Source organism: Lytechinus variegatus, chromosome 6 (assembly GCF_018143015.1).
Source record: "Lytechinus variegatus isolate NC3 chromosome 6, Lvar_3.0, whole genome shotgun sequence".
NCBI lineage: Eukaryota > Metazoa > Echinodermata > Echinoidea > Temnopleuroida > Toxopneustidae > Lytechinus > Lytechinus variegatus.
The window spans coordinates 10432760-10446004 of record NC_054745.1 but is presented as its reverse complement, the minus strand read 5'-3'; the positions used below and the strand labels follow the sequence as shown (position 1 = coordinate 10446004).

At 36.0% G+C, this 13245-nt stretch overlaps 1 long non-coding RNA gene across 1 annotated transcript; it reads right to left on the bottom strand.

Moving 5' to 3' along the window:
- Positions 1 to 223: 223 nt before the first annotated feature.
- On the bottom strand, positions 224 to 4807 carry LOC121416985. Its single transcript, XR_005970286.1, has 4 exons — positions 4699 to 4807; positions 2944 to 3029; positions 2263 to 2383; positions 224 to 372 (listed from the first exon to the last, which is right to left on the bottom strand). It is a non-coding gene; the product is annotated as an uncharacterized LOC121416985 (long non-coding RNA).
- Positions 4808 to 13245: the final 8438 nt, after the last annotated feature.

Genomic DNA, 13245 nt, shown 5'->3' with positions numbered 1-13245 from the left:
GTGAAAACAAGCATTTCTGCGCAAACAGATTTCTGCGAGCTTTCCAAAAATGGACAGTGCTCACTCAAGTGTAACATTCTGTCAAAATTTTTACTTTCATTGGATAGATGAGACCCAAACCCATAATTATATGTGAAAAAATTACCCACATGTTGTATATTTGTTAATTCCCATGGCTTTTTCAAAGTGTAAACTTTTTTTTATACGCACTGTATATTGGGGATAGCACAGATACCGTTTATAATATGTGCAAGCTTTATGCACTCTCATTGGCGTATGAAGGATACCTGCAGGGTTGCTAGAAACCATATTCTATGTTTGATTGATCATCCATCTCTGAACTCATCAAGGAAGTACTTTATCTTGTGACACCTGTAAAAAAATAAAAGGGGGGGTATTGAGAAACTTATAATAAACATAGCCAAACTATTTCATCTGCATGCAAAACTTAATGGTTTCAATTATCAATTCTTTTTATCGCATATTGCCAAAAGTCAGTGATCTACATTATCACTATCGATATCAATATCCATTGATATGAATATCAACATCAGGTGAGGGAGGACATTTGCTTATTCAGTTTATTTTATTCCAATCGCTCAGCTGAAAACTTTTATATTCTGTTATATGAAATATGTAAAAATGAAAGGGTGCTAATTGCATTCACCTTTGTTTATAAAATAAATGAGGGCATAAATGGGGCACTTAATAAGAGGTGAAAGAGGGGACACTGCAGAAGAGATATTTCACTATAAAAAAAAGGAGCGCAAGAGTGCAATAAAGACAATTTGAATCAATATTCAATTAAAGGAAAAACTCATAGAAGGGAACAGGGGTAGTATTTTGAGATCCATTTCATCTCTGAAAAAAGAATCCCTTAAAATCCCTTTGAATTGATATTCTTCTAAGAACAATTTCATCTTCATTTTATTATCTCTCTAAGACACAAATGGGTGTGTCTTAGAGAGATAATTTCATCTTCATTTTATTATCTCTCTAAGACACACCCATTTGTGAAGCAACATCCAATGAGAAAGGCTGTAAATAAAATGCAGCAGTCTCATCTCACTCATCCAATGAAAATCTTTTACGCCAGATGTGGATTTAATCTTTTAATTAGTTACATATGTAAAATTGCATAATTGATGTGTAATGTCGTTTTGATAGTGTCCCTAATCCCCGAAAGAGTGTAACATGGTCCAATAAAATCATTGTCATTGTCTTTGCAAAAGCAAACAATACTCTTATTCTTATCATTGTTTAGATGTCTATTTCGCATCATAAAAATTGTCTAAGTTGCAAAAACAAACAATACTCTCATCTTTGTTAAGATGTCACTTTTGCATCATTTTATGCATAATTTCAGAGAAAAATTTATTAAACTACAATCTTGAAATTTTTCATTAACCCTAATTCTGCCAGGGGAGGGAGAGGGCCATAATGCCCCCCCCCCCCTCGACAATTTTTGCGATATCTGCTGCGCAAATTTTTTTGACCTCGCCGCTCACTGACTTTTTACTTTTAAGTCTCGCATAAATTATGAGACCAAATTTGTGACACCCGGGTGCGAACCGGGTTACGACATTACACGTCAAAATGTAAGTGTATTTTTCATGTACAAATCCAATGCAAATAGTGTACCGGGTATTAAGCAAAAATTCAGAAACGTATCATTATTTCTACTTTTACTGATTAAACATTATTAATTTTGCCTTGTTTAAAAAAAAAAGAAATACATAAGAAATTAAAAAAGCAATAAAATACATAAGAAATCGGTCTTGGCACCAGGATTTTTTCATTCACAATTGTTAGGAATGCTATAAAGAATATTTCACCAAAAATAGCATTCTATGAGCTTTATTTAGTGAATCAGAGCAAAAAGTATGATTTCATGAATAAAATACATAAGTTTCATGAATAAATTAGAAAATTAATTCCTACAAAATAAAAATAAAAGAATTCAGTGAAATTTACCAATGCAACTGCGTTGGAAATGTCACTCTCTACCATCATGCAAATTTTCATTGTGATAGCGCAATTCGTGGCTGAGATCTTAAGGGGGGCCCTAATGCCCCCAAGAATCAAAATACCCCAGGAGATTTAGGGTTAATCTACAGGAATAATGTTGGAGTATCAGTCACTGTCAATGATTACATAACTTTCCTTCATTCTCATTTTAACTTTGGAACAAATAAACTGAATCAAACATGGAGCTCATGTTCATGTAAAAAAATCCCTTCCAAAAGTGATAATTGTACTCACCACTACACAAAACAGCATATTTGCATGACTTTTGTTCCATCAGTCCATGTTGATGAAATCAGGATTGACACTGAATTAAATGTGGAGCGTAGAGTTGTTCCAACTGTCCCAGATGATGTCACTGAAATTGAAATGATTATTTATTTAGTCTATCGAGATATACATGTCCTAAAGCTTCAGGTACTCACCACTCATTGCACATGCAATTTCAATGGCAAATGCACAATCTTCGTGACTGTAGTGTGACAAACGACTCCTTTAGTATTAATATTTTGTACATAAAATTGCAAATTGTAGAGAAAACAAAAAATGCAGTTTTTTTAGGTGTATGCAGTTTTTTTAGGTGTATGCACTTTCATTTATATTTTTCCAACAATAGAACATGTTTTAAAAACTGAGAACTGAGGAACAAGAAAAAAATTGCATGATAAATCGAGTGTGTAGTAGCTATAAAGACACCTTCAAAAACGGGCGGCAAAATTTAAAGGTGTTTGGAAAAGATGGAAGCGATATTTTGGTTTGAGATATTTTCTAATCATAGTAAATTAATATATGATTTGCCACTTTTGGTTAGTGTCCATCACTACCAATTTTCAGACAGGGATTATTTTTTTAGAAAAAACACATCTCTTCTGAATAGGGTCTATGTACAATTACATTTATAAGCAAGGCCAAGCCTACCTCAAGTGATGTTCGAGCAGGCTTTTCTCCTCTTCATTACCGCTCCACTTCCCCGAACTTCAAGTCGGTGAACTCGTTCAGATACTCTGAGTGGCAAAGGTGGGGAAAAATGCATATTGTAAAAAATATCCCCCAAAAGACATCAACAATAAATAAAAGCTAGATTTCTTGCTCTAATCCTCCGGTTACCTCAATAAGACAAAATGCTATGCCTTGGAATGGAAATTTGAGTGTAAAAAAGGGGGTCCCCACTGCGGCACATACCCACCACACATTATGTACTAAGTACCTTGGCTCTAAGACCAAGTCTAAGTCAAGAGTAAGAAATTAAACTTGGCGCTAATGCAGTTTCGCACCGGCTGGTTACCAGCATACCTCATCACCAATATTTGTTCCCAAATGTCACAACAAGTCTCTCAGTCACATTTCGATGTCAATATATCCACCACTTTTCAAAATATCGTGATCGGGAATGGCTGTATTTCGGCTTCGATCTCAACGTCGTTGATCGACACGGCGTAGACATCGCTTCGCAGATCGCTTGGATTCACCGTGCACCGTAATGTTGATATGAACTGAAGTTAGCAACCAAATCATGCGAGAATGTGGCGAACAAACTGCCAGCATGCCGCATGCGAATCTATGTTCGCATGATTTGGTTGCTAACTTCCGTTCATATCAACATTACGGTGCACGGTGAATCCAAGCGATCCGCGAAGCGACATGGCATAGACATCGCTTCGCAGATCGCTTGGATTCACCGTGCAATGTAATGTTGATATGAACTGAAGTTAGCAACCAAATCATGCGAAAATGTGGCGAACAAACTGCCAGCATGCCGCATGCGAATCTATGGTCGCATGATTTGGTTGCTAACTTCAGTTCATATCAACTTTACGGTGCACGGTGAATCCAAGCGATCCGCGAAGCGATGTCGATCAACGACGTTGAGATCGAAGACGAAATACAGCCATTCCCGATCACAATATTTTGAAAAGTGGTGGATGTATTGACATCGAAATGTGACTGAGAGACTTGTCATGACATTTGGTAACAAGTATTGGTGATTAGGTGTGCTGGTAATCGGCCGGTGCGAAACTGCATTAGCGCCTTAAACCTTAATGCATTGTTGGTTGGGGGGGTGTAATTTTTACAATAAATAGGGCCTATTCATTTTATTTTTTCCCACCTTTGAAACTCGGAGTATCCGAATTACGAGTTCACCGAGTTGAGGTTCGGGTAGGTGGAGCGCAGTGTAGCGGTGGTTAGGTGGAGCCTGCACGAACATCACTTGAATTGAAGGTACATGTAATGTAGGCCAAGCCAAAGCCTTAGGCCTATGAAAAAGGCAAGGAAAGGGCACTGTGCAGAGCACCACCACCATGCCATGGCTGACAACGTCCACACCATACAAATTAGAGAATAGGGTCTAAAATTATTCTTTGAGATCAAATTTAAGAAGTCATAAGAATGTATTTCAACGTTTGATGATTGGTTTTAAAGATGAAAGCAAAGAAAAAGTTTTCACATGTTCACAGTCCAAACAGCAAACGCCACGGCTCGAGAGCCGTTGTCATCGCCACAACTCTAGGGTTCGACTTCACGTACCGTACCGTGCGGTACTTACGCCGGCATGCACAATACCGCAGGTTGAAATAACTTCATCAGACATCAGTGATACGTTATTCTGATTTCTACTGATACTCCAGCTAATTTAGACATATATAAAATATTAGTATACATGTAAATGCTTACCCTGAAGTGTCTTGACATGTCAAAAAAGGGCAGGCAGTCAATTGAGAACAAGTTATTACGGACGTCGATTGCACGATCCAACACTTTGACTCGACTTCGTTCATTAAATAACGGTTGCATTTTCAAATACACGAATCACGTGCGCGCTCTGCTGACTATCGGACTTGGCATCTAGTCTTCATTCGAAACATGTTTTGGTTGAAGTGTCAAATGAAATATCAATTTTCGACGACGACCTACCCGGGCGACCTACAGAACCTTTAAACATTTAGGCTAAAGATCACACCGGGAGAAAAATAAAGGGAACATTTTGAAAAGGTATTTGTTGTATGCATTGGCGGCGGAATTAAGCCAACAAAATTTAGGGGGGGATGGTCCATCTGAAATTTAGGGATGGACGCAGGCAAAAAAAAATTGACATTTGAATTTAGGGGAGTGGATTACCAAAAATATTTGACAAGCAAAAAAAAGGGGGGTTATCAACCTTAATTTTAGGGAGGGGGGGACTCAAACATTTCAGGGAGGGGTGAGGGCCCACGTGAATTAAGGGGGATGCATGCAGGAAACAAAGTAGACAAGCAAAAAAAAGGGTACTATATCAACACACAAATTAGAAGGGGGGAAGGTCCCCCCTTCTGTCACCCCCCCCCCCGCGCTTTCGCTGCCTATGGTTGTATATATATAAATGTTTTCATAATGTTGTCATATAAAATTGTAAATGCACTCGTCGTGAAGGTGTTGTGGCTCAGTGGATAAGTCTGCGGACTGTGAACCACAAGGACCGGGGTTCAAATCCCACCGCAGCACGTCCTTTGGCAAGGCGTTTATCTACAATTGCCACTCTCGACCCAGGTGTAGTAAATGGGTACCCGGTAGGAAGAAATTCCTTGGAATGCTCGATGCGCCCGATCAGGGTAGCCGTGCTAAAGCCGGGGTAATGGTATGCAGCGCTTAGAAACATTTGTATTAAGCGCTATATAAATGTTGCATATTATTATTATAATCACGTTGTATATTTTGGTCATGCAAAATTGTAAATTTAGTCGTGACTGGTTGAATAATGACGTCATAATCACATCATTATCTGGTCATATAAAATTGTAATATATTCGTCTTTGATTTGTCAATATATGACGTCATATTTAGGTCATATTCTGGTCATGCAAAACTGTAAATTTTACTTGTCATTGAATGGTCAATTAATGACGACATAATCACGTCAAAATCTGGTCATGTAAAATTGTGGATAGACTCGTCGTTGATTTGTCAATAAATGACGTCATAATCACGTCATATTCTGGTCATGCAAAATTTTAAATTTACTCGTCATTGACTGGTGAATTAATGACGTCATAATCACGTCATAATCTGGTCAAATACAAATGCAAGATAAACTCGCCGTTAAAAGTGGTCGTAATTACGTCATAAAGACGTCATATTTATTGTCTACGACCAGTATGCCGAGAATACGACGTAATTATCACGTGATTATGACCATGTCTGCTATCAGGGTACTACCAAAGCTGAATTGTGGCTCCTCCCTTTGGGGACTAGAACAGAGAATAAAGCCAAGTGAAGGGTTAGACAGCGTGTGACAGAACTTCCCCCTCCTGTGTGATGAATTAACTTCGTGAATCTCGCAATACTGAGTGAGAGATGATGGCGTCAAGCCTCTGTGTGGTGGGGAACTGTTATGCAATCTTCGTGCTGTACCCATTTGCGACTCGCTAATCTTCAAAAGGAAAGTAAGAACAGTACCATCTGGCCATTACATGTCCGCACTACTTGCTTTGCCTAAAGCAAGGAACATTTACTTCAAAATCTCTGGACCTTGAACTCTAGCCAGCTTTCATAGAAGTCACACTCAATTTCATTTAAACGATTTGATTTATGCAAGACTGGTTACTGAACATAATTTCCTGGTTATATATTTGTAATATTTAATTATATTCTGATTGACATCCAATTTTAAGTAACTATAATTTCATTAATTGCATCATGAGTACTCTGATAATAAACGGAGTCTAAACTTAAAATTCCTCAACTCTGTACTCTGTTAGTGTCCAAGCATTTTCCTGACAAAGTGTTTACCAGTTACATGATTTCTTCCAATCTTTAGTTACAGAATGCAAACACATGAAAGAAAATGAAGCTCATCAGGTCACAAATGAAACATTTATGCTCATAAATAGGTATCTGTTAAAGCATTTTGATGTTCAGCAATTATATATATATATATATATACATACTTGGAAGACAAATAAATAGACGAGTGAGACGTAGCTCTCTTATTAAATAGCTACGTCTCACTCGTCTATTTATTTGTCTTCCAAGTATCTATGAGATGATGAGTACCTGCACCACTCGTTGTGCTGAGGGCCCCCTTACATTATATATATATATATATATATATATATATATATATATATATATACATATATATACACAACAAAAAAAGTAAGTCCCCCTAAATCAAATTGCTGTAACTTTTGAACGGAATTATTACGAGATATGATATTTCGTAGGTGGATTTCTACACTCATTAGGCAACTCCTGGGGAAATATGAAATTGATCGGTAGAGTCATGCATGAATAAAGATTGAATTAAAATGACCATTTTTGAAAGTCACAAGAGTCGTGTTTCAGATTGTGCAAATACAATGTTGGACAAAAGTTGTTTTTTAGGTGAATTTTATGGTGTTATACTGGTTTACTATCCATCATATATCCACTTCACACACAATTTTGATATCGTATGTTCATGGTTGAGTGAGCACATTGTATTGCAGGGGCCGCAGAAGCAGGGGAGGGGGTTCAGCCCCCCCCCCACTTTTAAAAAAAAGCATGTACAAAAATGTAAAAATGACCATACGATTGTGATTTTTTGCATGGTCAGCCCCCACCCTCCACTTTTGGCTCAGCTACCCCCACCTCCCCCCAACTTTGAAAACCGTTCCGCGGCCCCTGTATTGTGACGTATCATCATAGGGGGTTATGGTAGTATCCTTTACAACTTGCTATAGATCATGTTAAAATTTGAAAATGTTGGTGGCTCCCCCGATTATAGGCCCCTCCCCCATTTTCAAATTCTGGGTCCACCACTAATTTGCCCATAAATTAAACTGATCATGAAAAATTGTTACGAAAAGAATACATTTATGCCGTATAAAGAGTATTCATTCCTAAGTTTTCGAATGTGCTCGCTCAACCATGTTTTAAGTTCGAACACTGTGTGGTGATAGAAATGATGGATGATAAAACAAAAACATTTGAAACCGAATTTGCCCTCAATATGCACTTTATGACCCTTTAAAATGAGTCTGTGACATTGAAAATACCAATTTTCCCACTTTGATATGTGCTCACTCATCCATGAATAAACATATCGATTTCATTTTTGCACAGAATTCTGCCCATTGAATAATAAACATTACTGCCAAATGACATTGCTAAAGACAGCCTTGAAAAAAAGTTCCACCATATTGAATGAGGGATTACTTATTCTTAAACATATGCACTCATAATGTACACAAGTCTATGAGAGAAGAAGTCAAAATTGTCACAAATATGAAATGAGGGTTTGTTTCATGGACTTTTTTGCTACTTCTGCCAACAGTTTTTTCATGAAACTTCGCACATGGTTACAGAGTAACACTATCCAAAAGGCGCGCACACCAAAATAACCATTCAACGCGGCACAGAGTAGGGCCAAGGCTTTGAACTTTCTTCTCATTTGCATAATTTTCGCATATTATGTGCTCACTGATGCATTAAACATCGGGATTTTCATAAAAATCAAATGAAATGAACTATGGAAGGAGGTTTTTAACAGATATCCATAGTTACGAATTGCATTTTTTCCAATAACGTAAAAAAGAGAGCATCACATTCCACATGTTCATTCAAGCGTGAATGTTTAATCAAACGCCTTTGATTCATTGAAGCATGTTAAATGGTCGTGAACGTAACGAAAAAGTTGAGAAAAGATCATTTTCAGTTACCAAAATGAAACAATACTTGTCTATGATATTTGAAAATCGTATTTTTTGTTTTTAATAAATGTTCATTGGACCGTGAAACGAGGAATATTATTGAAGATACTCTTCCCAAAAATAACTGTCATCATATTATTTCATTCTTAGTGATATAAATGTGTAAAAAATCAAGTTGTTGCAAATTTGGACTTGTGTTTATTCAACCATGAAATTTAGCAAAAAAGTTGTATCGTACTTTAGAAAGTACCTTTTACAAGCCTTCTGACTATTTTTCATGATGAGAATGTGGAATGAGTTCCAGTAAAATGGAATCAAAGTCATGGTATTTGGCTTGTGACATTTGAAAAGTGACATTTTTGCCTTCTGACGGTGCTCACTGAAGCATGACGTAAAAAACGTCAATAACATTTACTCAGAGGGTAGCCTATAAAATTACCTACACGCTCATGTAAAAATATATCAATAATTCGAATTGGCTCGGAAATTATTGATGTTTGTTCAAGGGGGGACTTACTTTTTTTGTTGTGTATATATATATATATATATATATATATATATATATATATATATATACACATGTACATATACAGTACGTCCCAGAATAAACGAAACCGAGATTTAGGGTTCATTTATCATAACTTAATCATAAATAGAATAGACAAATGACCTACCAATTTAAAGCTTAGAATCTCCTCTTTCATCTGATATTACTTAGATTATTTCTCATTCACGCATGAGTGAGCAAAGACAATTTGAAGAAAGGATATCAAAAACTCATTTGGCGGGGGGTATCTGGGTTTCAAAAAGAAAACCACATTTCTGAAAAGTTCAATATCTGCTCCTTAATTTGGTACCTCAATTACAGAAAATGGTCAAGAAATAAAAAAGTTCTGATCATTTGAAATAAGGCTTGTATTTCCATAATTTCATGAGATAAACGTGTTTTCAGAGGTTTCCCACAGAAGCTTTCGCATGGTGAACAAAAGATTTAACGCATGGCTGATCGTCAACAAAACGGAGTGTCGAGTGAGTTTGAAAGCCAGCCTGGAGATCCTCTTCATTTTATGAAATTATTGAAATTCAAGCCTTATTTCAAATGACAAGAATATTTTTTATTTCTCGACCATTTTCTGTAATTTAGTTATCAAATTAAAGAGGAGATAATGAACTTCTCAAATATGTGGTTTTCTTTTTAAAACCCAGATACCCCCCGCAAAATGAGTTTTTGATATCCTTTCTTCAAATTATTTTTGCTCACTCATGCATGAATAAGAAATAACTGAAGTAATATCAGATAAAAGAAGAGATTCTAAGCTTTAAATTGGTAGGTCAGTTGTCTATTTTATTTATGATCAAGTAATGATAAATGATCGCTAAATGTCGCTTTCGTTTTTTTCTGGGACGCACTGTATATATAATATATATATATATATATATATATATATATATATATATATATATATATTGTTACGATACTGCAACAAATAACAAGTAGATTTTAAATTTAATTTTCCCTTTTTTTATTACAGGAAATAATTATACATCAATAAAACAAATAATGATCTTACATAAATCTCTTGAAGTGTCTGATGTACAATCCAGGGTTATAGTTCACTATTATAGTCCAATATATATTCCAGGTAGGCTGGGAAAATTCCTTATTGATGATGGCGATGATGAAACTGATGTTGAAGTCCGATGAATAATAAAAGGCACTGTAACGAGTTGAAATGTCCGTGAAGACGATGTTGATGATTATTAACAGTCAAATTCAGCAATCCATGGGTTGAAGCGTGTTCATTGAACAGGTTGATGATGTTGATGATCTCGATGAGAACTGATAATTTTTCTCTCAAAATAACTGCAAACAGTTCATTGATGGTGGGCATAAACTGCTCTGATCTGATCTGGTGAAGTGATCTCATATGATGTGATGTGATCTCCTGCTCTCATATGATGTGATGATATCCTTAAAGAAACTGCAGCTTTATATACCCATTACAGCTATCCTTCTAGAATTCACTATAACGGAAAGTTCTAGCATGGCCTTCCAAAAGAATATTCTTCCTCTTTCAGGAGCCTTATTCATTTCTAAAACATTCTTGAATGACCTCATTGAAATCAACAGTGTCAATAACATAGCTAAGCCTATTGTTCATAATTTCTATTCAGAAATAACAATAAAACTCCTTGGCCTTTTAAATAGGCAAGGCCTGCATAATGAAAAGACATTCTGGAACGTTCTTACAAACATGCTGTGGAATGTACTTGATCATTCTAGGCTATTCTTAAAGAGGAAATAACTAATAGATTAATGTAACTGCTTTGACAATTCTTCTACAATTATTCTTATATATAACAATACATTCTTTTCAGTAAAGTGTTTACTTTTATCATCAACCAGTAATTTGGATTTGAGGTTTGTACATTCTCTGAGTACTTATTGACTGTAAAGTGGCCATACTACAGCTTTCATGTTGATGTACAGTAGGCCTAGAGGGTCATTTCATGCCAATTCCCCCAATGAATGTGCAATTTTGCACCCGACCATCTCGGAATTCGTTGTAAATTGGTACACATAAAATTCACCATGGCCCACGCACAAAACAAAACAAAACGAAAATCCAGATGGTCCGTCGGATCTCGCAATACGGCCCGCCCTTTTCTCCTTGTTTTGACAAAATGGGCGTGACCTCCAACTCTTAATGGCAAATGCGTCGTAACGTGTAGACCGATTTTCATGAAACTGGAACGATTTATTCGGAAATTTAGAGAGGAATCCAAACCATGCATCAAATAATGTATTGGAGCGATTTATAAGATCGTGACCTTTGACCTTGAGTTTGACCCCCGGACAAATAATTTTTTCACCTGATTTTCGTGTATCTTAATCATTTGTATGATATTGACAAAATATGTTTAAATCAATGATGATATTTATTTTTTTTTCACCTTTTAAAACTTCCACAGATACCATGAAATTTCACTCCAGTCCTACATACTGAAATTCATGTTAGTAAAGTGTTTACCAGTTACATGATTTCTTCTAATCTTAAGTTACAGTATTCATGCACATACATTAAACGTTTATGCTCATGAATAGGTATCTGTTAAGGCATTTTGCTGTTCAGCAATATGAATCGATATATATATATATATACACACACACACACATTCTCGTCAGTAAAGTGTTTACTTTTATCATCAAATTGTTGAGTATATCCCTATTTAAGGCCCCAATAAAAGTAAACACTTTACTAACAAGAATATATATATATATGATTCATATTGCTGAACATCAAAATGCCTTAACGGATACCTATTCATGAGCGTAAACGTTTAATGTTTCATTTGTGAACTGATAAGCTTTACTTTCATGTGCATGAATACTGTAACTTAAGAGTTTGTTAACTCTGCCCAGGCCACTTTCCTCATCCAAATTCATCGAAATTTGGCAGGATTAGTCCCAAGCACCCATAGTTGTGCACCTTCTATTTCATTTTCGAAATCACTCATGCATGGCCGCGCAGGCGCCATTTTTTCCATTTCAAGTCCACTTGCATACAATTTTTATTCTTTCATATCTCCGATAACCTGCATACTACAGACTTCTAAAAACATTGCTAGAGATAGTCAATGAGTCGCTCCATCATCTGCGACTTTAACCTGACTTTCGAAATCCCATCTTCTTGCCCTAAATTCAAATCCACAATAGCCTTCCTTCAAAAACGTCATATTCATGGAAATGTAAAGTCAAACAATCGTAAAATGGCCCTAACTTTGTTGTTTTTATTCATTTTTAACTCATATTTTCAAGAATCGATTACGGCACCATATTATCATACAAACTACTTAGTTTTCATGCATCACTGACCTTCCGTTATTAAAATAGCGCCCTCTAAAGTTTAAAATGTTTACCTTTTAATGCTCCTCATTGTGTCATGCATGGCCAAACCCGTACCCTTTTTTAATTTAGGGTTGTCAAGATATGCCCTTTCATGCCATTTAGAAATATAAATACCTTACCACTGAAGAAATATCTGGAAATGCTCCCGAAAATCAGCAAAATACATGTGCGCAAAAATGCACTATAATGCCAGCACAACTTCAACTTGCTCTTACTTCCTTATTATCGAATATTATTCTTTCTAACTTGGCAGATATGAGTATTGATATATACTTCAACCGTTCGACAACTTTTTGTAACAGAAACTGACAAAAGGCTGACGTCAGCTTAAAATTATTGTGCAAAACTTTCATTTTTAATGTTTTTTTTTGGCATTTACTTCCGGTTTATTGCTTAAGCACAAATAAAAGTGGTATCACTGTCACCGCATTGGAATGCTTTTACCAGTAATACCAAATACGACATAGGTTACAACAGAAAATTTCAAGATAAGCCACTCTGAACACATGGTATACTACTCACACTGCACACATTATCAATAACACAATTGTACTCAATTTCTAAGGCATCGGTTTCACGCAAACTTAACATAATATGCATTAGTTACGTAAATGAATTATCAGGGGAATTTGTATGCTTATTCCT